General features: G+C 47.6%; 1 protein-coding gene across 2 annotated transcripts in view; it reads right to left on the reverse strand.

Annotated features, from left to right (window-relative positions):
- LOC140462813 (DENN domain-containing protein 3-like) overlaps positions 1-23,068 on the reverse strand; it is a 152,304-nt gene that overhangs the window by 106,189 nt on the left and 23,047 nt on the right. The window contains exon 1 of one of the 2 annotated variants that reach the window (XM_072556141.1): positions 13,467-13,626. The exons of the other annotated variant lie outside the window; for it this stretch is intronic. The gene's annotated coding sequence lies outside the window, so the exon portion shown is untranslated. Of the gene's footprint in view, positions 1-13,466; positions 13,627-23,068 lie in introns of those variants that run through there. 2 annotated transcript variants of the gene reach the window in all.

Raw genomic sequence — 23,068 nt, forward strand, 5'->3', positions numbered from 1 at the left:
ATAAATGCTGGCCCAGCCAGCGACACCCATGTCCCATGAATTAATAAAACAAAAGATATAACTTTTAGAGTTTGGATGGGTTCAGTTTAATGCTAACTTCAAGGAGGAAGCTGTGTGGGACAGTTTTGGAATGATCAAGAGTTCTGGATATTGGCCTGGGAGGATGATGCCTACTCAGCACAATCAGTTCTTGCCACGGGTCAGTGAACAGGCCAATCCCGACCCGGATCCTGGGTCATGAGGAGCAGGATGTCCCATGATGGGATTTGCTTCCCCTCCCCTTGGACTCAAAGCCTTTTCAGCTTGATGAATGAGTTGGTGCCATTTTGAATAATTGGCAGCGAGTTCCTCCCAGTCATGAAGGTCAATGCTGCCTCACTTCCATGTTAGCTTCAGAGACGCTTGAATTAAAATGGGCCCACACAGGAAAAAGTCAAAGAGTGTGGTGCTGGAAAAGCACAGCTGATCAGGCAGCATAAGCCCTTCATCAGGAATGATGAAGCTATCCATGATGAAGGGCCTATGCCTGAAACGTTGACTCACCTGCTCCTCGGATGCTACTTTTCCAGCACCACACTCTCGACTCTGATCTCCAGCATCTACAGCCCTCACTGTCTCCCACATGACAAAGGCAGGGAGGAAGGTTTCAGTTGAGGCTGCGTGCAGGGGAGATGGAGGTGGGTGATATCATGGTGGTGGAAGCAGGAGGTCATCATAATGGAGAGAATGGGCTCTGAAGTTTAGTTTGGCACGTGAAGCTGCAGAGATAGGTTCAGACTGTTGACAGGAAGGGAGATGGATTTGGAAGCTGAGGGAATGGGGAGTGTGAACGAGCAGACTAGCATTTCAGAGTCCAGGGAGAAGTGGCCCATCAAAATACTTGGAGAACCTGGTGTCATCTCTTTAAATGGCAAGACCAGATGGAAGCATGGAGATGAAAAAGAGGAGGAGGCTAGAGGTAACGGTCAGGAGCAGGGAGTGAGAACATTGTAACCGCATCGCTGGCTACAATTGGACAGGAAAGGGTTAACCAACAGAATGTAGGTGACATTGGAGGACCATGGTGTGGTCAACCATGCCAAATACAGCAGACAACACAAGAACATAAGAACATAAACAGAAGAACTAGTTGCAGGAATAGGCTATTCAGTCCATTGAACCTGCTCCTATTTAATATAATCATGGCTGATCTCATCTCGGCCTCAGCTCCATTTTCCTGCCTTCTCCCCATCGCCCTCCAACTCGTTACTGATTAAAAATTTGTCTATCTCCTCCTTGAATTAAGTCATTGTCCCGGCATCCAGCACGCTCTGAGGTAATGAATTCCACAGATTCATGATCCTTTGAGAGACGTAATTCCTCTCCATCTTGGTTTGAAATCTACTAGCCATTATCCTAAAGCTATGACCTCACGTTCTGAATTGTCCCATGTGAGGAAACATCCTCTCCATGTCTCCCGTGTCAATCCCTTACAGCATCCTAAAGACCTCAAATCGATCTCCTCTCATTCTTCTAAACTCCAGAGAGGATCGGCTTTAACTGTTCAATCTCTCTTCATAAGACAAGCCCCTCATCTCTGGAATCAATCCAGTGAACCTCCTCTGAACTGACTCCAATGTAACTAAATCCTTCCTCAAATAAGGGGACAGTCACTGTCCCCAGTGCTCCAGGTGCAGTCTCACTAATGCCCTGTTGAGTTGTACTGAAGAATAAGGAGGGACAGTTTCTCATCGTTACAACCACATTCAATATTTGACCAGCTTGTTTCTGTACAGGATTGTATGAGGTTAAACGGCAATTCAGGTAAAGATACATGAAGGTTTAACAACTCTGGATAGGGACAGCACGGGATTAAATGCAGAGTGAATCTTTCCCTACACTGTCCCCTATCAAAAGCTCCCAGGACAGGGACAGCACAGGGTTAGATACAGAATGAAGTTCCCTGTACACTGTAGACCCGTCAAACACTCCCAGGACAGGGACAGCACGGGGTTAGATACAGAATGAAGTTCCCTGTACACTGTAGACCCGTCAAACACTCCCAGGACAGGGACAGCACAGGGTTAGATATAGAGTAAAGCTCCCTCTACACTGTCCTCATCAAACACTCCCAGGAGAGGGACTGCATGGGGTTAGATGCAGAGTATAGCACCCTCTCCAATGTCCTCATCAAACACTCCCAGGACAGGGATAGCACTGGGTTTATATACAGAGTAAAACCATTTGTAATCTTTTCCTTATTATGTTGTTGTGATGCTTTCCCTGAGGAGCTCACTGACTAATGTTTGAGGATTTTATGCTGAGACTTACCCTGCCTCCACTCATGGCACAGCTTCATCCCATGACCTCAGTTGACCCCAGTGAACATATCTGCAGGCCAATCTGATATGTCTGTGTCATAACTATTCCCCAAATTCTCTCAATCCAGATCAGTTCTGATTGACTTCCATTTGCAGCAAGATGTCACTCAGCTGTTTTAATTCCTCAGACTTTTGAGCCCTATAGCCCTGGAAGGATGTACTGGCCCTGGAGTGGCTCCTGAAGAGGTTCATGAGAATGATCCCGGGAATGCAAGGTTTAACAAATGAGGAACGTTTGACGACTCTGGGACTATACTCGATGGAGGTTATAAGGATGAGTGGGATCTGATTTAAACTTTCAGAATCCTGAATGGCCTGGACAGAGTGGATGTTGGGAAGATGTTTCCATTAACAGGAGAGACTGGGACCTGAGAGCACAACCTTAAAGTAAAGGGAAGACCTTTTAGAACGCAGGTAAGAACAAACCTTTTCAGCCAGAGAGTGGGGAATCTATGGAATTGACTGCCACAGAAGATTGTGGACACTAGGTCATTGAGCATATTTAAGAGGGAGATAGATAGGTTCTTGATTGTAAAGAGGATCAAAGGTTATGGGGAGAAAGCAGGAAATGGGGTTGACAAACCTATCAGCCATGATTGAATGGCACAGCAGACTCGATGGGCCAAACGGCCTAATTTCTGCTCCTATGTCTTATGGTCTTATGGATTTTCATGTCCCAACACTGGAAGGTCTTGTCTGATGTTCCCATCAGTTCCCAAACACCATGGCAAGCCTCCAACTGTCTGCTAGCTACTCTCCTGGCCAATATGCTGTGCTCCTCAATCCTTCTCTTCCCTCTTAAACAGCTCACCATACACAAGTGTCAATATATTTGTGACTGCGCCCTTGTGATGACGAGACAGCCTTCCTTATTCATGGTTCTGTCAAATGTGTATGGACTGGTTCTGGTAGAAAGTTTTGAAAGATACAATATACAACGATTAGGAAATGTACCCCAGGTAATTACCAGGTGATTTTGGGTAGCTTCAGGTAATTTGAGGGCAAGTTTTTCCCTGAACACTAAAATTTCTATACATTTCAAATTCATGTTCCTTAAAGGAGCAACAAGAACTGAAAATGTGACACACAAAGAGTTTATTAATAAGAGAACACCAGGAGTTCATGCATCACCCATCAGTCATGCCCAGCTGCTCGCTCACTGTTTCCTGTTTGTATTTCAAAATCCTGCAGCTGAGTTGGTTTCTCTTTTCGTTCATTCTGTCTTCAGCAGCTTAGGCCCTAAACTATGCCTCTCTAAAGTTCTTCACCCTGTCTCTCTCCTTCTTCACCCTGTCTCTCTCCTCCTTCACCCTGTCTCTCTCCTCCTTCACCCTGTCTCTCTCCTCCTTCACCCTGTCTCTCTCCTCCTTCACCCTGTCTCTCTCCTCCTTCACCCTGTCTCTCTCCTTCTTCACCCTGTCTCTCTCCTTCTTCACCCTGTCTCTCTCCTCCTTCACCCTGTCTCTCTCCTCCTTCACCTTGTCTCTCTCCTCCTTCACCCTGTCACTCTCCTTCTTCACCCTGTCTCTCTCCTCCTTCATCCTGTCTCACTCTTTTCTTCACCCTGTCTCTCTCCTCCTTCACCGGTGTCTCTCTCTTTCTTCATCCTGTCTCGAGACTCCTTACAACCACACTGTATGCCCCTAGTTCCCTCATCCAACACTGAGTTATGTGGCTTGGTTTTATTTGATTACACCCGGAAGGGCCCTTTGGAAGTCAGAGGTGCTATATAAATGCAAGCAGAGGTTATTATCTGCAAAATCTTCAGCCAGAAGTGCTGAGTGGATGATCCATCTCTGGCTCCCCCAGCATCACAGATACCAGTCTTCAGCCAATTCCAATCACTCCATGTGATATCAGGAAATGGTTGGAGACACTGGATGCTGCAAAGGCTGTGGGCCCGGACAATATTCCAGTAATAGTACTGAAGTCCTGTGCTCCAGAACTGGCCACACCCTTAGCTAAGCTGTTCCAGTACAGTTACAACACTGGCATCTACCCGACAATGTGGAAAATTGGGAGAAAGTGAAGACTGCAGATGCTGGAGATCAGAGCTGAAAAATGTGTTGCTGGAAAAGCGCAGCAGGTCAGGCAGCATCCGAGGAGCAGGAGAATCGACGTTTCGGGCATAAGCCCTTCCAAGGGCTTATGCCCGAAACGTCGATTGCAATGTGGAAAATTGCCCAGGTATGTCCTGTACATAAAAAGCAGGACAATTCCAACCTGGCCAGTTACCGCCCCATCAGCCTACTCTCCATCCCCGGTAATCTGATGGAAGGTGTCATCAACAGTACCTGCTCAGTCACACCCTGTTTGGGTTCCCCCAGGGCCACTCAGCTCCTGACCTCATTCCAGCCTTGGGTCAAACATGGACAAAAGAGCTGAATTCCAGAGGGGAGGGGAGAGGGACAGCACTTGACATCAAGGCTGCATTCGACCGAGTGTGGTATCAAGGAACCCTAGCAAAACTGGAATCAATGGGAATCAGGGGCAAATTCTCCAGTGGTTAGAGTTATACCACACATAGGAAGATGGTTGTGGTTGTTGGAGGTCAGTCATCTCAGTTCCAGGACATCTCTGCAGGAGTTCCTCAGGGTAGTGTCCTAGGCCCAACCATCTTCAGCTGCTTCATCAATGACCTTCTCTCCATCAGAAGTGGGAATGTTCGCTGATGATTATACAATGTTCAGCACCATCCATGACTCCTCAGATACTGAAGCAGTCCATATTCAAATGCAACATGATCTGGACAATATCCAGGCTTGAGCTGACAAGTGGCAAGTAACATTCACGCCACACAAATGCCAGGCTATAACCATCACCAAAAGAGACAATTTACCTGCTGCCCATCACTGAACTCCCCACTATCATCATCATCCTGGGGGTTACCATGGAGCAGAAACTCAACTGGACATGCCACATAAACACAATGGCTACAAGGGCAGGTCAGAAGATGGGAATACTTCAGCAGGTAACTCACCTCTTGACTCCCCAAAGGGCAAAAGTGAGGACTGCAGGGTTTTTGCCTGAAACATCGATTTTCCTGCTCCTCGGATGTTGCCTGACCTACTGTGCTTTTCCAGCAACACTCTAATCTAGACTCTTGACATCTCAAAACCTGTCCACCATCTACAAGGCACAAGTCAGGAGTGTGATGGAATACTCCCCACTTGCCTGGATGGGGGCAGCTCCAACAACACTCAAGAAGCTCAACGCCATCCAAGACAAAGAACCCACTTGATTGGCACCACATCCACAAACAACCACTCCCTCCACCACCGATGCTCAGTAGCAGCAGTATGTACTATCTACAAGCTGCACTGCAGAAACTCACCCAGGCTCCTCAGGCAGCACCTTCCAAACCCACCACCACTTCCACCGAGAAGGACAAGGGCAGCAGATACATGGGGACACCACCCCCTGCAAGTTCCCTCCAAGCCACTCACCATCCTGACTTGGAAATATATCGCTATTCCTTCACTGTTACTGGGTCAAAATCCTGGAATTCTCTCTCCAAGGGCATCGTGGGTCAACCCACAGCACATGGGGCAGTAACAGATCAAGAAGGCAGCTCACTCCCACTTTCTCAAGGGGCAACTAGGGACCCAGCCAGTAAATGTTGACCCAGCCAGCAACACCCACGTCCCATGAGTGAATAAATAAAAACAATGTAAGGGGTGGTGACTGGCCGTCCTGTAACTGTGTGGACTCCTTCCATGCTGATTCGGCACTCCCAGTTTCCAAGATCCCAGAAGGATCGTTTAAAGTTACAACAGCTGAGAGCTGGATTTCTGTGGTTTCCGAGCAAAGCTCCAATAAAAATAAAACAATGAATAATTGTGGCGTGGAACAGTGGAATGAGTTACAGTACCCCCGATAGTCTATCGATGCTGCATCTGTATTATCGAGTCCTGACCCTCTATGCTCCAGCTTTATTATCTAGCAAGAGTGAGGAATTGTTGTATATACTTGCTTCACTCGGGTAACATCACCCTGGCGTAAGACCAGAAGAGTGCCCTCTGCCATTTGATCATGGCTGATATGTTTCTCAAACCCTGTAACCCTTGATCCACTTACTCATCAAGAACCTATCTATTTCTGTCTTAAATACTGTCAATGACTTGGCTTCCACAGCCCTCTGTGATAATGAGTCCCACAGAGTCCCCACCCTCCGGCTGAACAAGTTCCTCCCCATCTCTGTTCTGAAGGGTTGTCTCTTCATTCTGAGGCTGTGCCCTCGGGTCCTGGTCTCTCCTCCTGGTGGAAACATCTTCTCCACATCCCCTCTATCCAGGCCCCTCAGTATTCTGTAAGTTTGAATCAAATCCCCCCTCCAAATTCTTTGAACCCCATCGAGTACAGACCCAGAGTCCACAACCGTTCCTCATATGACAAGCCCTTCATCCCGGGATTATTGTTGTAAACCTCCTCTGAACCCCCTCCAACACTAGCACTTCCTCAGATATGGGACCCAAAACTGCTCATAATTCCTTTTAGCACGGAATCTGCAGTCGGACAGAATGCCTGTGAAGTTACATGGCCATGATAACAATCGCTTTCAATGTTCGAGGACAGGCCTCCTACCATGAAAATCCCAAAATAAATTCTGGTGCTGTTTTTTGTCACTCAGGGAGTCTGCGTTGCTGTAGCAACACACATTTTTTATCAGCATGTTGCAGTTTAGAATTATGGATGACAATGATAGAGGTTCTAACTGTCTTCCCAACATGAGGCTGACCAGGAACCTTTCTGTGCCATTGGTGCATGCTGGAAGGATTTACAAGTCAACCTGTTGGTCCACATGACTGAGGCACCTTCCCTATCCAAGAGGCCTGCCTCAGAGGGGATTACCACCTGCACCACAGGACTCTGCACGATAGAGCTCAATGGACAGACATGTCTTAACACCCATAGCCATACCCCAGAGCTGGATCTGCATGGACCTCTTTGTTCAAGAGAGCTACAAGATTTCTTGAACTTTTCTGCCATTCAATGACGTCACTGGTGATTCATTTGTCATTTACTCGCCTTTGTCTCCCATACCTCATTCCCCTTCCTCATTGAATTATCCAGGATAGAACAGCCCATCCAGTCTATACCATCAAAAATACACCACTACCTACATTGGTCTCACTTTCCTATGCTAGAGCCATAACCTTGAATGTTATGACATTTTAATTACCCATCAAGTTGTGAGGTTTCTGCCTCAGATACCCTCCCTGGGAGTGCATTCCAGACCCCCCACCACCCTCTGGGTGGAAGTGTTTTTTCACAAATCCTCTCTAAAGCTCCTGCTTTTCTTAGGTTTATACTGACCCTTTGTTCCAGACTCTTCAACTGAGGAGAATAGCTGTTTTCTATCCCCCCTGTCTACACCCCCAAAATTTTATACACCTCTATCAGGTCGCCCTCTCAAACTTCACTGCTCCAAAGAAAACAACCTGAGCTAATCCAGCCTCTCTTCATCGCTGAAACGCTCCACCCCGGTAAATCCCCTTGCCATTCCCTCCAGTACAGTCACATCCTTCCTATAGTGCGGTGCCCAGAACTGCACACAGTACTCCAGGTGGGGCCTGACCAAAGTCCTGTGCAGCTCCCTGATCTTATCATTTATACCTTGACTGATAAAGACAAGTGCCCTGCGTGCCTCCTTAATGACACTGTTAACCTGTTCTCCGACCTTCAGGGATCTGTGGACAAGAACACCAAGATCCCTGTGTTCCTCTGAGCTTCCTAGTGTCCTGCCACTCATAGAATGTTCTCGTCTTGTTCCCTCTTCAAAAGTGCATCACTCCGCACTGATCATGATTAAATTTCATCAACCATTGATCTGCTTATATAACCTATTCATTTCTATCCTCCTGCAACCTAAGCCCTTCTTCCTCACTGTTATTGGCTTCTCGATGGGTCATCCCCAAACTTACTTATCACCCCTCCCCCTACATTTTCTTTTACATCATTTATATACAGCACAAACAGTAAGGGGCCCAGCACTGATCCCTGAGGTATGTCACAGGATACCCTGCAGCCTTTTACCACTATCCTCTCTCTCCTGTCACTGAATGAATGTTAGATCCAACTTGCCAAGTTAGCCTGGATTCCATGAGCCTTTCCCTTCTTTACCAGTCTCCCATGTGGGGCCTTGTGAAAGGCCTTGCTGAAATCCATCAAAACTACGTCAAGTGCCTACCCTCACCTACACACTTGCTCACTTTGTCAAAAGATTTCATCAGATTTGTTTGACATGACCTCCCTCTGTCCAGGCCATGCTGACTATACCTGAGCAAACTTCATCTCTCCAAGGAGAGATTAAGTCTTTCCTTCACTATTTTCTCCAATAGCTTCCCTACAGAGGTTAGACTCACTGGTCTTTCATTCCCTGGTCTATTGATCCAAGGTTTAAACTTTCATTTATCTCTCAATTCATTGTGAGACAGGTTTCCAGACCTCTGTCCAGGCCTTAGTTTTAACATCATGTCCCTTAGTCGTCAGCTGCCCTGTTTCAGTGGGGTCAAGATCCTGGAAATTTCTCCCCAGGGCATTTTGGGTCAACCTATAGCACATGGATTGCAGCAGGTCAAGAAGTCAGAAGTCACATGACACCAGGTTATTGTCCAACAGTGGGGCAGTGCTCTGCCTATTGGACTATAACCCGGTGTCATGTGACTTCTGACATTGTCCACCCCAGTCAAACACTGGCTCCTCCATATTGCGGTTCAAGAAGGCAGCTCACCACCACCTTTGCAAGAGGCAACTCGGGACTGGCAATAATTTGGGCCCCGAGTGAACAGGGAAGGCGAAAGAAAGGGGAGGGTTGTGACAGTCAGTCTCCAGTTCTATTCTCACCCAATGTTCAGACACATACTTTTCACTGGCCACGAATTAGAGGCAGGAACTCTGATGGATTCTTCACTTTGGTGTTGTGCCACATTTGTTGCGCTGCCTCCCTCAGCAGAGCCTGGAATGAATGTGGGAATCCCTGGAGTTGGATCCTGGTAGTCAGTAACTTTCAGCTGCTTCATACTTCATTACTTTGATCACAGAAAGTGGTGTGATTAGCTGCTCTCTGATTGGCTGATTTTATCCTGTGACAATTCGGCTGTTGTGTAAGAGGGACAGTGATAAAAGTCAGTTTTTGACTGGCCAGAGGTGATTAAGGGGAGAGGCTCACTCAGCGTCTCTGAGAACTAATGCCGAGAGAGAGGATAACCTTGTGGAATGTGTCTGGGCCTCAGAAGGTTTGAAGGGTTAAGGTGTTAAAGTCGGAGATAGTGAGGAACCTGGAGACGCTGTAAGTCAATGGGTGTGAAGCTGGGAAAGCACAACAGGTCAGACAGCATCCGAGGGGCAGGGAATGTAGGTCCCTTACAGTGAGAAACAGGGGAATGTGTAATGGGGAATGAAGAAATGACTATTGGGGAGACAGGCCGCCTACTTGCGGAACGTTTCAGAGAACACCTCTGGGACACCCGGACCAACCAACCCAACCGCCCCGTGGCTGAACACTTCAACTCCCCCTCCCACTCCACCAAGGACATGCAGGTCCTTGGCCTCCTCCATCGCCAGACCATGGCAACACGACGCCTGGAGGAAGAGCGCCTTATCTTCCGCCTAGGAACCCTCCAACCATAAGGGATGAACTCAGATTTCTCCAGTTTCCTCATTTCCCCTCCCCCCACCTTGTCTCAGTCAAATCCCTCGAACTCAGCACCGCCTTCCTAGCCTACAATCTTCTTCCTGACCTCTCCGCCCCCACCCCACTCTGGCCTATCACCCTCACCGTAACCTCCTTCCACCTATCGCATTTCCAACGTCCCTCCCCCAAGTCCCTCCTCCCTACCTTTTATCTTAGCCTGCTTGGCACACTTTCCTCATTCCTGAAGAAGGGCTTATGCCTAAAACGTCGATTCTCCTGTTCCTTGGATGCTGCCTGACCTGCTGCACTTTTCCAGCAACACATTTTCAGCTCTGATCTCCAGCATCTGCAGTCCTCACTTTCTCCTCCAATGAAGAAATGACTGACCAACTAAAAACATTCTTTGGTTCTGTTTACACAAAGGAGAACACTCGGAACACCGGTAGCACAGGGTACAGTGAGAGGGAAGTAATGAAGTAATAGTACGGAAAGGCTTTTGGAAAATTGATGGGATTGAAGGCTGATCAATCCCTAGGCACTGGTAATCTATATTTCAGAGGATTTAAGGAAGGGGCTCAAGAAATAGCGGATGCATTAGTGGTCATCTTCCAAGATTCTACAGATTCTTCCAGAGTTCCTATGGATTGAAGAGTAGCTAACATAACTCCACTGTTTAAGAAGGGAAACAGAGAGAACACTGGGAATTATAAACCAGTCAGCCTGACATTGGTAATGGAGAAAATGTTAGAATCCTTTATAAGCAAATAAACAGCTGAGCATTGGGAAAACATTGGCAGGATCAGACAGTCTGATTTACAAGTCTCCAAAAACTCTTCCTAATGACCTCTCTGCAACACTGTAGGGACTCACTGCCCATCCCAGTTCCAAAAATCTCCTCCACCGCACACCCCATCTCTGTGACCTTGGCAAACTTCCTGATGGACAGTGTCTAGACAGAATCTTAATCAGTCTTTTACAAAGATTTAGCAAAAATATCTTTGCTTTTGAACTCAATCAATTTCTCACCCTCAAGGATTAAACATTATAGCCTTAGAACATAGAACAATACAGCACTGGAACAGAGGCAGTGACGATATGATAGAATTATGATACAACATAATAGAATTCACTCTGCAGTTTGAAAGAGAGAAGCTGGAATCAGATGTAACAGTATTACACTTGAGTAAAGGGAACTACAAAGCCATGAGGGAGGAGCTGGCCAGAGTTGATTGGAAGGGGAGCCAAGCGGGGAAGATGGTGGAGCGGGGTTTCTTGGGGTAATTCGGGAGGCACAGCAGAAACTCATCCCAAGGAACAGGTCCTGAGGGGAGGATGCAGAAACCGTGGCTGACAGGGAAAGTCAGGGACAGGATAAAATGAAAAGAAAAAGCAAGCAATGTGTTGAAGATTAGTGGGAAACCAGAGGATTGGGAAGCCTTGAAAAACCAGCAAAGGGTAACTAAAAAAGGATTGGGGTTTGAGAAGATGAAATATGAGAGTAAGCTAGCTAGTAATATAAAGCAAGATTACAAAAGTTTTTTAAAGATATCTAAAATGTAAGAGAGAGATAAATAAGGTGATCAGCCCTTTCTTATTTCTCAGTTCCACCCAAATAACTTCCCTGGATGTATTTCTGGGAATATCCTCCCTCAGTACAGCTGTAATGCTATCCCTTATCAAAAACACCACTCCTCTTCCTCTCTTGCCTCCCTTTCTGTCCTTCCTATACCATTTGTTCCTGGAACATTAAGCTGCCAGTCCTGCCCATCCCTGAGCCACGTTTCTGTAATTCGATGATATCCCAGTCCCATGTTCCTAACCATGCCTTGAGTTCATCTGCCTTCCCTGTTATGCCCCTTGCATTGAAATAAATGCAGTTTAATGTACTAGTCCTCCTTTGTTCTCTGCTTTGTCCCTGCCTGTCCTGATTGTTTGACTTGTACCAGTCTCAGATTTATCTCTTTCCTCACTATCTCTCCGGGTCACTCACACACACACCACCTTACTAGATTAAATCCTCCCAAGCAGCTCTGCCAGTATATTGGTCCCCTTCCAATTCAGGTGCAATCCGTCCTCCTTGTACAGGTCACTTCTACCCCAGAAGAGATTCCAATGATCCAAAATGTTGGGATGGGTGGGGTGAGGTTGGGGGGGTGGGGGGGGGGGGGGGTGGTTTAACCTTCCAGAATACTGACAGGGCTGGATAGAGTGGGTGTGGAGAAGATGTTTCCACTTGTTGGAGAGACTTGGACCCGAGGGCACAGCTTGAAGGGACAACCCTTGAGAACTGAGATGAGGATGAATTTCTTCAGCCAGAGGGTGGGAACTCTGTGGAACTTATTGCTACAGAAGTCTGTGGAGGCCAAGTCACTGAATGTATTTCAGATGGAGATAGATTCTTGATTAGTAAGGGTGAATTAAAGAGAGAAGGCGGGAGAATGGGGTTGAGAAACATATCAGCCATGATCAAATGGTGGAGGAGATTGGATGGGCTGAATGGCCTAATTCGGCTCAAATACCTTATAGTCTTGTGGTCCACAATTTCCTGGTTGACTACTGTTGCTCTTCCTCAACAAAGGAACAACATTCCTGATGAAGGGCTTTTGCTCGAAACGTTGATTTTCCTGTTCCTCGGATGCTGCCTGACCTGCTGTGCTTTTCCAGCACCACTCTAATCTTGACTCTGATCTCCAGCATCTGCAGTACCCACTTCCACCTAAAGGAACAACATTGGCTATTCTTGAGTCTTGTGGGACCTGGCAGTGGCTGAGGAGGTGACAGAGATCTCTGTTAAGACCACAGTATTCTCCTCCTTTGCCCCCCTCGGTATCCTGGGACCGACCCCATCAGGCCCTGAGGACTTGTGTATTTTAATGTGTTTCAAAACATATAACACCTCCATCTTTTTTATAGCGACATGCCCCAGAATTTCAACATACCCATCCTTAATCTGACCATCCACCACCTCCTTCTCCTTGGTGAATACAAAGTACACATTGAGGACCTCACCCATTTCTTCTTGCTGCCTGCATAAATTTCCTTCTTTGTCTTTGAGGGGAGCTGCCCTTTCCCTAGTGACCCTCTTGCTCCTACTGTACATATTAAATGCCATGGGATTGCCCTTAGTCTTATATTCATGACCCTTTTTAGCCCTCCTCATTTCTGGTTGAAGGTGTTTCCTGAACTTCTCATCCTGTGCTTGCGCATTCAACATTTCAGCCTCTGGTCTCTCATCGGCCTGGGCATAGCTTATTCAGGTGGGTCACTCTGTCAGAGGCCATTCAGCCCCTCAAGCCTATTCCACCATTCAGTTAATCTGTGAGCTAACTCCACACCAGACAAAGGGGGGTCTCATCCTCTTATTGGTTAGTGGGACCTCACTATATGATAACGCTTTCTTTTCCCTTGGATTGGAGGAATCGGCAGGTGAAAATAAACAAAGTGGGAAGACTATTTGACTATGTGATTACCTGTAGCAGTGTGGGCAGCTCAACCCTGACCCCTTCTCATCACCTGAGGGTTTTCTGGGCTCTGAATGGGGCAATTTGATCCATCTGAGATCTTCACATCACACATCTTGTCTCATAACCTTCCTGAGATAGGCCACAGAGGGACCCCTCCGCTCTCCTTCCGCAGCCATCAGATGAGTAACTGGAAAGGAGTGTTGTCCCCCTTTGAATTAAGAAGGTTTGATTTGTGATGTTCCGTTGCTATGGTTACAATGACAGATTCAGCACTGATAGATATCAACAGCAGCATTGTGAGGACGTTAGAACTTCCCCTCCTTTATTCACCTTTTAAACCATGCTTCCTGAAATCACCTTTCCCCATCTAATCACTCCCACCACATCCTCCCTCCCACTCACTGCCCTTGTTTGGCCTCCCATCTCCTCTAATCTCTATTCCTGATCTACCCTCCTTCCTCTCTCTACACCTCCTGTTCCCTAATCGTCCCTTCCAACACCACCCATGCCCAAACCCCCAACTCTACTCATGCCCCAGCCCACCCAGCTCTCCAGCCCCCTCACCAATCTCCTCCAGGACCTATCTCTCTCACGCTGACTTTCGAACACCCACCATGCCTACCCCAGCTGGCCTTCCCTCTCCAGATCCCCCCCTCATCAGCACTGGTCTAAACCCGTTCCCCCACCCAGCCCGAGACTCCACTGAGCGACCCAGTCACACTGTGTTACGGAGACACTTTGGGGAGAGTCAATAGCAGGATTAAAATCTACCACAGGTTGTCAGAGACACGTAGGCTTTCTGCTAGGGGGAGGCTAGTTCACCAGGGTTAAGGTGATTTACAGAAGAATTGCTAACGTTTTTCCCGGAATAGGTTGTTGGGATCTGGAATGCATTACCTGAAAGACACTGAGAGCAGATTCAAAAGGATGAAATGTTTGAAAGGATTAAAACTGCTGGAGGATAGGTTGGGAGCAGTGCGGGTGCAAGAGTCACCTGAATCCAGGTGAGCCTCATTGGGCCTCGCTCCTGAGGGTGTTTGGACTCAAACAGAAGCTGGTGTGTTTCCACCAGGGCATGACATTAGCTACAGTCAGTGATCCTAACCCATGCTGTTTCTCTCACTCTTGATTGGAATATAGGCCTCGCTGACTGGGCTGGCATTTCTTTCATTGAATTCCTACAGTATGGAAACAGGCCATTTGGCCCAACAAGTCCACATCAACCCTCTGAAGAGAAATCCACCCAGACCCATTCCCCTACCCTATTACTTTATATTTACCCCTGACTAATGCACTTAACCTACACATCCCTGAACATTATGGGCAATCTAGCATAGCCAATTCACCTAAAGTGCACATCTTTGGATTGTGGAGGGAAACCAGAGCACCCGGAGGAAACCCACGCAGACACAGGGAGAACATGCAAACTCCACACAGAAAGTCGCCTGAGGCTGGAATCGAACACAGGTGCCTGGCACTGTCAGGCAGCAGTGCTAACCACTTACCCACCATGCCGCCCATAAATACTTATTGGATTGCCTCTTGAACTGAGCTAACCCTAACCCTCAAATTGAGCGGCTTGTTCAACCATCTCAGTTCAACCATCTCTCTCTCTCTATCTCTCTCTTCTCTCTCTCTCTCTCTGTCTCTCTCTCTCTCTCTCGAGAGAGAGAGAGAGAGAAATAGCAATTTACATTGAATGGTTCCAGGAATGAGAATTGTCAGTGATGTGGATAGGTTGCAGAAGTTGGAACTGTTCTCCCTGAAGAGGAGGCAGAAGAGTGATTTGAAACTCAAAAATTGACAGGAGGTCCAAATGATGTGGACGTGCCAGTGTTGGACTGGGTTGGACAGAGTCAGAAGCCACATGACACCAGGTTATAGTCCGACAGGTTTCATCAGGTGCACTGCATTTCAAATCAACCTGTTGGACTAAAACCTGAGGTCATGTGACTTCTGACTCTGTCCAAATGAGAGCAACAATGGAACAAAGACACTCTGAAAGGAAATCTTCACCTTCAGGGGAGGAGATGGCTGAGTAGTACAGGTCATTCTGCTATAAAGAACCGTTCGTTAACGTGAATTCACTATAACCTGATTGACAAATTGCTGATGCTGTTTCCAAAGTGCGAACTTTCAAAACGTGTGTTGGCTGTAACGCGGAGTTGCACAAAAACCCAATCATTGCATTAGCAAAGAACTGGCTGTATTATCACTGGACTGTTAACCTCGAGACACAGGTAATATTCTGGGGACCTGCATTCGAATCCAGCCACAGCAGATGGAAATTGAATTCAATTGAAAAAAGGTCTGGAATTAAGAGTCTAAAGATGACCTTGAGTCCATAACTGATGGGTCAAGAAAAACCCATCTGGGTCATTAATGTCCTTTAGGGAAGGAAACTGCCATCCTTACCTGGTCTGGCCTATGTGTGACTCCAGACCCACAGCAATGTGGGTGACTCTTAACTGCCCTCTGGGCAATTAGGGACGGGCAATAAATACTGGCCTAGCCAGCAATGTGGTCATCCTTCCAGCTGGTAAGAGGTGTGGGGGAAACAGGGAATGTTAGGAAGATGATCAAAACACAAGGAAATGACAGAGACCTTAGAGACAGCAGCTCCATAGAGAGAGGTTGATGGCTGTTTAAGTTAGGGACAGCTACACTAACAAGGATAAACTTTATAAAAATTGTGCAAAGACCAGGGAGGAAGGAAAGGGGAATTAAAAGAGAATTCTCAACTCTTAAAGTGAACATTGCTGCTGTTGTGAGTAGGGTCCAGGAGTCATAGCTGTAAGGGACAGAGGGAGGCTATAAAAATAATTTAAACTAAGGCCCCAGTAATGTAAAGGCTGCAGATGGTAATGAAGGTGATGAAAGGGACAGTTTAGATGTGAAAGAAGAGTTGAATCGATAAAGAGTTTGAACAATTTTAAGATTTGAGGAACACATGAGATTTGAACTGTAATCGTGAAGGGAGGGTTTATTAAGGTAACAACCAAAGACCTTCACAGTAAAAATCATGCAAAGCAATTCCAGATACTACTCCCTCACACAAAACATTAACGTTATTTCATGTGACTTTGCTCGGGTCTAGCTGATATCTGGGTCAGAATCCTGTAGAAACTCCAGTCCTGAGTGTTCACCATCTATTGGAGTTTGGGGGCCACCTCAATTCAGCCAGACCTGGTACTTATTTGATAGAGGTTGTATAAAGTAATAGTTCTGAAAGAGTTAATGTTAACGCTGCATTGGCTGTATCCAACTCTGATGTAACACAGTCTTTGGGTGGAGAATTGGGCAGTCTAGCAGAAGATCCCAAAGGAGACAGATAGCTCCTGATGGCTGTAATTGTTAGTTTAAAACAAAGTCCATTATTCGTTGCTATGCTATCATTCATCAAACTACGTTTCATTAATGCCTTCTCTTGTTAAGATTCTCCAGTGATTCATCCTTTCCCACTGATAACTAAACCTGCATTTTGACCCAGAACAGTAAGTACAAACAGATTAGGCTTCCTGTGGTGCAGTTGTGGTGTCCCTGCCTCTAGACCAGGAGTCCTAGGTTTCAGTCTTACGTTCTTCAGAACTGTGTAAGAAGGTGAGCAGATTGATTAGAAAATATTGAGTAACGGTGATTGGTGTCAGTGAGTAACCCCAACCAGAAAGTTCCAGTAACCAGAACATCAGGACAATCCCCACTTCCAACATCAGCACCTTCCTGTCAGCCAGATCGTGTCCACACTGCATCACATCGGGAGTTAATGGCCTAGTGGTATTAACATGGGACTGTTAATGTTCTGAGGACCTGGGTTCAAATCCTGTCATGGCAGGATGGTGAACTTAAATTCACGATTAATCTGGAATTAAGAATCTAATGATGGCTGTGAATCCATTGTCGATTGTCGGAAAAACTTGTCTGGTTCACGAATATCCTTTAGGGGAGGAAAACTGCCATTCTTACCCGGTCTGGCCTACATATGACTCCAGACCCACTGCAATGTAGGTGACTCCTAACTGCACTCTGGGTAATTAGGGATGGGCAATAAATGCTGCCTAGAGAGTAATGCCATCACCCCGTGAATGAATAAAGCAAAAACAAAGATTGCAGTATGTTTAGCTGCCCCTCTATCCAATGGTACACAATCAAGTCTCTGCTCAGGGGGATTCTCTCAGGGTAATATAGACTCATAGAGATGGACAGCACGGAACAGACCCTTCTGTCCAACTCATCCATGCTGACCACATATTCCAACCTAATCTAGTCCCATTTGCCAGCACTTGGCCCATATCCCTCTAAACCCTTCCTATTCATATACCCCCTTTTAAATGTTGCAATTGTACCAGCTTCCACCTCCTCCTCTGGCAGCTCATTCCATACACATTCCATCCTCTGCATGGAAAAGCTACCCCTTAGATCCCTTTTATATCTTTCCCCTCTCACCTTAAAACTATGACCTCTAGTTCCAGACTCTCCCACTCCAGGGAAAAGACCTTATCTATTTACTCTCTTGATCCCTTCGCTGAATCAGAGATTGAAGATTCCATGGAAACATAATGGTGACAGCTCAAAACAGGAATATTTCTCTCCCTCTGTCTGTGTCAAGCAGCTGGTTAGCCTTTTAGACAATAGACAATAGATGCAGGAGTAGGCCATTCAGCCCTTCGAGCCTGCACCGTAGGCTTTTCTCTGTAGGTGACAGTGAGGAGTGCAGATGCTGGAGATCAGAGTCGAGAGTGTGGTGCTGGAAAAGCACAACCAGTCAGGCAGCATCCGAGGAGCGGGAGAGTTGATGTTTCGGGCAAAAGGTGGAACGGTGGCTCAGTGGTTAGCACTGCTGCCTCACAGCGTCAGGGTCCCATGTTCGATTCCAGCCTTGGGCGACTGTCTGTGTGGAGTTTGCACATTCTCCCAGTGTCTGCGTGGGTTTCCTCTGGGTGTTCCGGTTTCCTCCCACAGTCCAAAGACGTGCAGGTCAGGTGAATTGGCCACGCTAAATCGCCCATAGTGTTAAGTACTTTAGTCAGAGGGAAATGGGACTGGGTGGGTTACTCTTCGGAGGGTCAGAGTGGACTTGTTGGGCCGAAGGGCCTGTTTGCACACTGTAGGGATTCTAATCAGGGATGCAGAGATAAATGGGAGGGGGGTAGGACTGGGAGGAAGGTAACTGAGAGTGTGATAGGTGGATGGAGGTGGGGGTAAAGGTGATAGGTCAGAGAGGAGGGTGGAGCAGATAGGTGGGAAGGGAGATTGGCAGGTAAGACAGGTCATGAGGGCAGTGCTGAGCTGGAAGGTTGAACTGGGGTAAGGTGGAGGGGAGGGGAGGGGAGGGGAGGGGAGGGGAAAATGAGGAAACAGGTAAAATCCACATTGATGCCCTGGGGTTGAAGTGTTCCGAGGCGGAAGATGAGGCGTTCTTCCTCCAGGCGTCTGGTGGTGAGGGAGCAGCGGTGAAGGAGGCCCAGGACCTGCATGTCCTCAGCAGAGTGAGAGGGGGAGTTGAAATGTTGGGCCACGGGGCGGTTTGGTTGATTGGTGCGGGTGTCCCAGAGATGTTCCCTAAAGCACACTGCTAGGAGTCGTCCAGTCTCCCCAGCGTAGAGGAGACCGCATCGGGAGCAATGGATACAATAAATGTTATTGGTGGATGTACAGGTAAAACCTTGATGGATGTGGAAGGCTCCTTTGGGGCCTTGGATGAAGGTGAGGGAGGAGGTGTGGGCGCAGGATTTGCAATTCCTGCGGTGGCAGGGGAAGGTGGGTTGGTGGGGGGGGTGTGGTCCCGATGAGGGAGTGGCGGATGGGGTAGGAGGGAAATATATCCCTGGTGGTGGGGTCTGTTTGTAGGTGGCGGAAATGGTGGAGGATGATGCGATGTATACAGAGGTTGGTGGGGTGGAAGGTGAGGACCAGGGGGAAGGGGTTCTGTCCTTGTTATAGTTGCAGGGGTGGGGTCTGAGGGCGGAGGCGTGGGATGTGGACGAGATGCGTTGGAGGGCATCTTCAACCACGTGGGAAGGGAAATTGCGGTCTTTAAAGAAGGAGGCCATCTGGTGTGTTTTGTGATGGAACTGGCTCTCATGGGAGCAGATACGGCGGAGGCGGAGGCATTGGGAATACGGCTTGGCATTTTTACAGAAGGCAAGGTGGGAGAGGTGTAATCCAAGTCGCTTTGGGAGTCAGTGGATTTGTAGAAGATGTCTGTGTTGAGTCGGTCATCGTTGATGGAGATGGAGAGGTCCAGGAAGGGGAGGGAGGTGTCAGAGATGGTCCAGGTGAATTTAAGGTCAGGGTGGAATGTGTTGGTGAAGTTGATGAACTGCTCAACCTCCTCGCGGGAGCACGAGGTGGCGCCAATGCAGTCATCAATGTAGCGGAGGAAGAGGTGGGGAGTGGTGCCGGTGTAACTACGGAAGATCAACTGCTCTACATAGCCAACAAAGAGACAGGCATAGCTGGGGCCCATACATGTGCCCATGGCTACCCCTTTGGTCTGGAGGAAGTGGGAGGATTCAAAGGAGAAATAATTGAGGGTGAGGACCAGTTTGGCCAAATGAATGAGAATGTCAGTGGAAGGGGACTGGTGGGGACATTGGGAGAGGAAGAAACAGAGGGCTTGAAGGCCCTGGTCATGGCGGATGGAGGTGTAGAGGGATAAAAGTAAATTACTGCGGAAGCTGGAATCTGAAACCAAAAGAGAAAATGCCGGAAAATCTCAGCAGGTCTGGCAGCATTTGTAAGGAGAGAAAAGAGCTGACGTTTCAAGTCTAACTGATCCTTTGTCAAAGCTGTAGAGGTGTAGAGGGATTGGATGTCCATGGTGAAGATGAGGCGTTGGGGACCAGGTATACAAAGGCCTGTGAGAAGGTGGAGGGCATGGGCAGTGTCTCGAACGTATGTGGGGAGTGCGGGGTTCCCGGACTATGAGGTTGGAAGCTGTGGGTGGGAGATCTCCTGAGGTGATGAGGTTCTGTATGGTCTGGGAGTTGATGGTTTGGCGATGGGGGGTGAGGTCATGGTCAAGGGGGCGGTAGGAAGAGGTGTCCTCGAGTTGGCGCCTGGCTTCAGCGGTGTAGAGGTCAGTGCGCCAAACTGCCGCCCCATTGTCCACTGGTTTGATGGTAAGGTTGGGAATTGGAGCAGAGGGAGTGGAGGGCTGTGCGTTGTGAGGGTGAGAGGTTGGAGTGGGGGAGGCAGGTAGACAGGTTGAGGCGGTCAATGTCCCGGCGGCAGTTGGAAATGAAGAGGTCGAGGGCGGGTAACAGACTGGCATGGGGTGTCCAGGTGGATGGAGTGTGTTGGAGGCAGGTGAAGGGGTCCTCAGAAGGTGGGCAGGACTCTTGATTGAAAAAGTAAGCCTGGAGGTAGTGGAAGAAGCGTTCAATGTCACATACCGATGTCCGGTATCTGGAGAGGGATTGGTGCGTTCCAGATTGCCAGCTACCTCTGTTAGGGAATTCTCAAATCCCACTACTCCTAGGGTCACCACAACAGGTAATGATTTAATCAAAACCCACCAAGTGCCTGATCTCACTGGATTTGGGTTAACAGAAAACACTGACCAGGTTCCTACACTTAACAAGAACTAAGGTATAAGGAGGAAGGTTTAGGAGAAATGTCAAAGGTAGGTTCTTTACACAGGGAGTGGGGGCTGGTAGTCGAGTCAGAGACATGAGGGACATTTAAGCGACTGCTGGACAAGCACATGAACAGCAGTAAATTGAGAGGTGTGTAGGTTAGGTTGGTCTTAGATGAAGATAAATGCTCGGCACAACGTCGTGGGGCGAAGGGCCTGTACTGTGTTGTACTGTTCTATGTCCTACGTTTTAACACTGATTACAAATAAACATGATTTGGAGATGCCGGTGTTGGACTGGGGTGGACAAAGTTAAAAATCACACAACACCAGGTTATAGTCCAACAGATTTAATTGGAAGCACTAGCTTTTGGAGCACTGCTCCTTCATCAGGTGGTCTGAAAGCGAGTGCTTCCAATTAAGCCTGTTGGGCTATAATCTGGTGTTGTGTGATTTTTAACTTTGTACAAATAAACACATTCTATTAATCAGTAAACAGCTATGAACTAGCAACAGAGAATTGGTTAAACCTTAATCCCCTTTTCAAACCAACACACACTTGTAGACAGAGAGACAGACAAAGGGATATTGGCATCCACAGTCAGTAACACCAGGGTTCATTAATGCTCTTTCTGATTTTACCTGACTCCAGGTTCTTTTCCCTTTCTCACAGGAGGCACAGGGTAATTGGTACATTATCTACAAAGTCTTTCTGTTGCTCCTTATTATGGAAGGCAACTGGGGCATCCTCAGTGGGAGCCACGAGACAGGCCCCGATTAAAGGGGAGGGAGACAGAGTGAGCAGATGGCTGGTGGGTGTTGAAACAAAAGTGGCCCTTTCTGTTGGGTGCTCGTATAGTGAGATGGGTGTAACGTTAGCCACAGTGAGAGAGGGCCCTCCATTGAAAAGGCCATTTCAGGTAATGGACACAAACACCGCCAGATGGGTGACAGCCATAACAGCACCCTCCATCCTGCCAGCTCCTCCCGATTTTACACACCCTTCCCTGTCATCACTGTGTTCCCTGCAACTGAGAGGGTCAGACCCCTGCCCCACTGCTAAGGATCATGCAGAGATGTAGGGATGTAATTAGAGACAGGGAGGAAGGTCAGTGTTGTGGGGAAGAGAAGGAATTGAAAGTAAGTGGAAAACAAAGCAAAATTAGCCAACATCCTTTCAAAAAAATCACCTCAGATTCAGACACTGAGAGACATCACAGAGTCATAGAATTATTACAGTGTGCAAGAAGACCAGCTGGCCCATCATCCCTGTACTGGCTCCTCAACCGAGCTTCGTTACCTTGGGTCAATCTCCCATGTTCTCCCCCATACCCCTGTGCACTGTTAATATTCAATCATTACCAAGCACTATCTCTTTTCTTTGTATATTTTAATCGGTCTGCTCATGGATGTTAGGGCTTAAAAATGTGTTGCTGGAAAAGCGCAGCAGGTCAGGCAGCATCAAAGGAACAGGAGAATCGATGTTTTGGACATAAGCCCTTCATCAGGAACATGAAAAAGGGTTTATGCCCGAAACATCGATTCTCCTGCTCCTTTGATGCTGCCTGACCTGCTGCGCTTTTCCAGCAACACATTTTTAAGGTCTGATCTCCAGCATTTGCAGTCCTCACTTTCTCCTCAGGGATGTTAGGACACACCTCAGGGGCAGGTGGGATGTAAAGCTGGGTTTTCTGGCTCAGAGGTAGGGACACTACCACTGCACAGCAAGAGGCCTTTCCAATGGCCTGTAGAATGCCTAAGAAACATGATCCAACCCCATCTGACGTATTTAACCGTGAGACTGCTGAATGAGCATACAGACGTAATGATAAAGGTTTGAATCTTACCCAGAGTGGAGAACTGGCTGCAGCACAGCCAAGGTGACGCTATCCTTCAAGAACAGTCTGACAGGAATGAAACAACTTCCTAGTTGCCGACCCTTCCCTGTCCCATACCCCACAGCCCCTTCACAAACACCTAGACCTGCTGCTGAACTCGCTTCCTCTGCACTCACCAACCTCCCCCCACCCTT

Source organism: Chiloscyllium punctatum, chromosome 37 (genome assembly GCF_047496795.1).
Source record: "Chiloscyllium punctatum isolate Juve2018m chromosome 37, sChiPun1.3, whole genome shotgun sequence".
In the NCBI taxonomy this organism is placed as follows: Eukaryota; Metazoa; Chordata; class Chondrichthyes; order Orectolobiformes; family Hemiscylliidae; genus Chiloscyllium; species Chiloscyllium punctatum.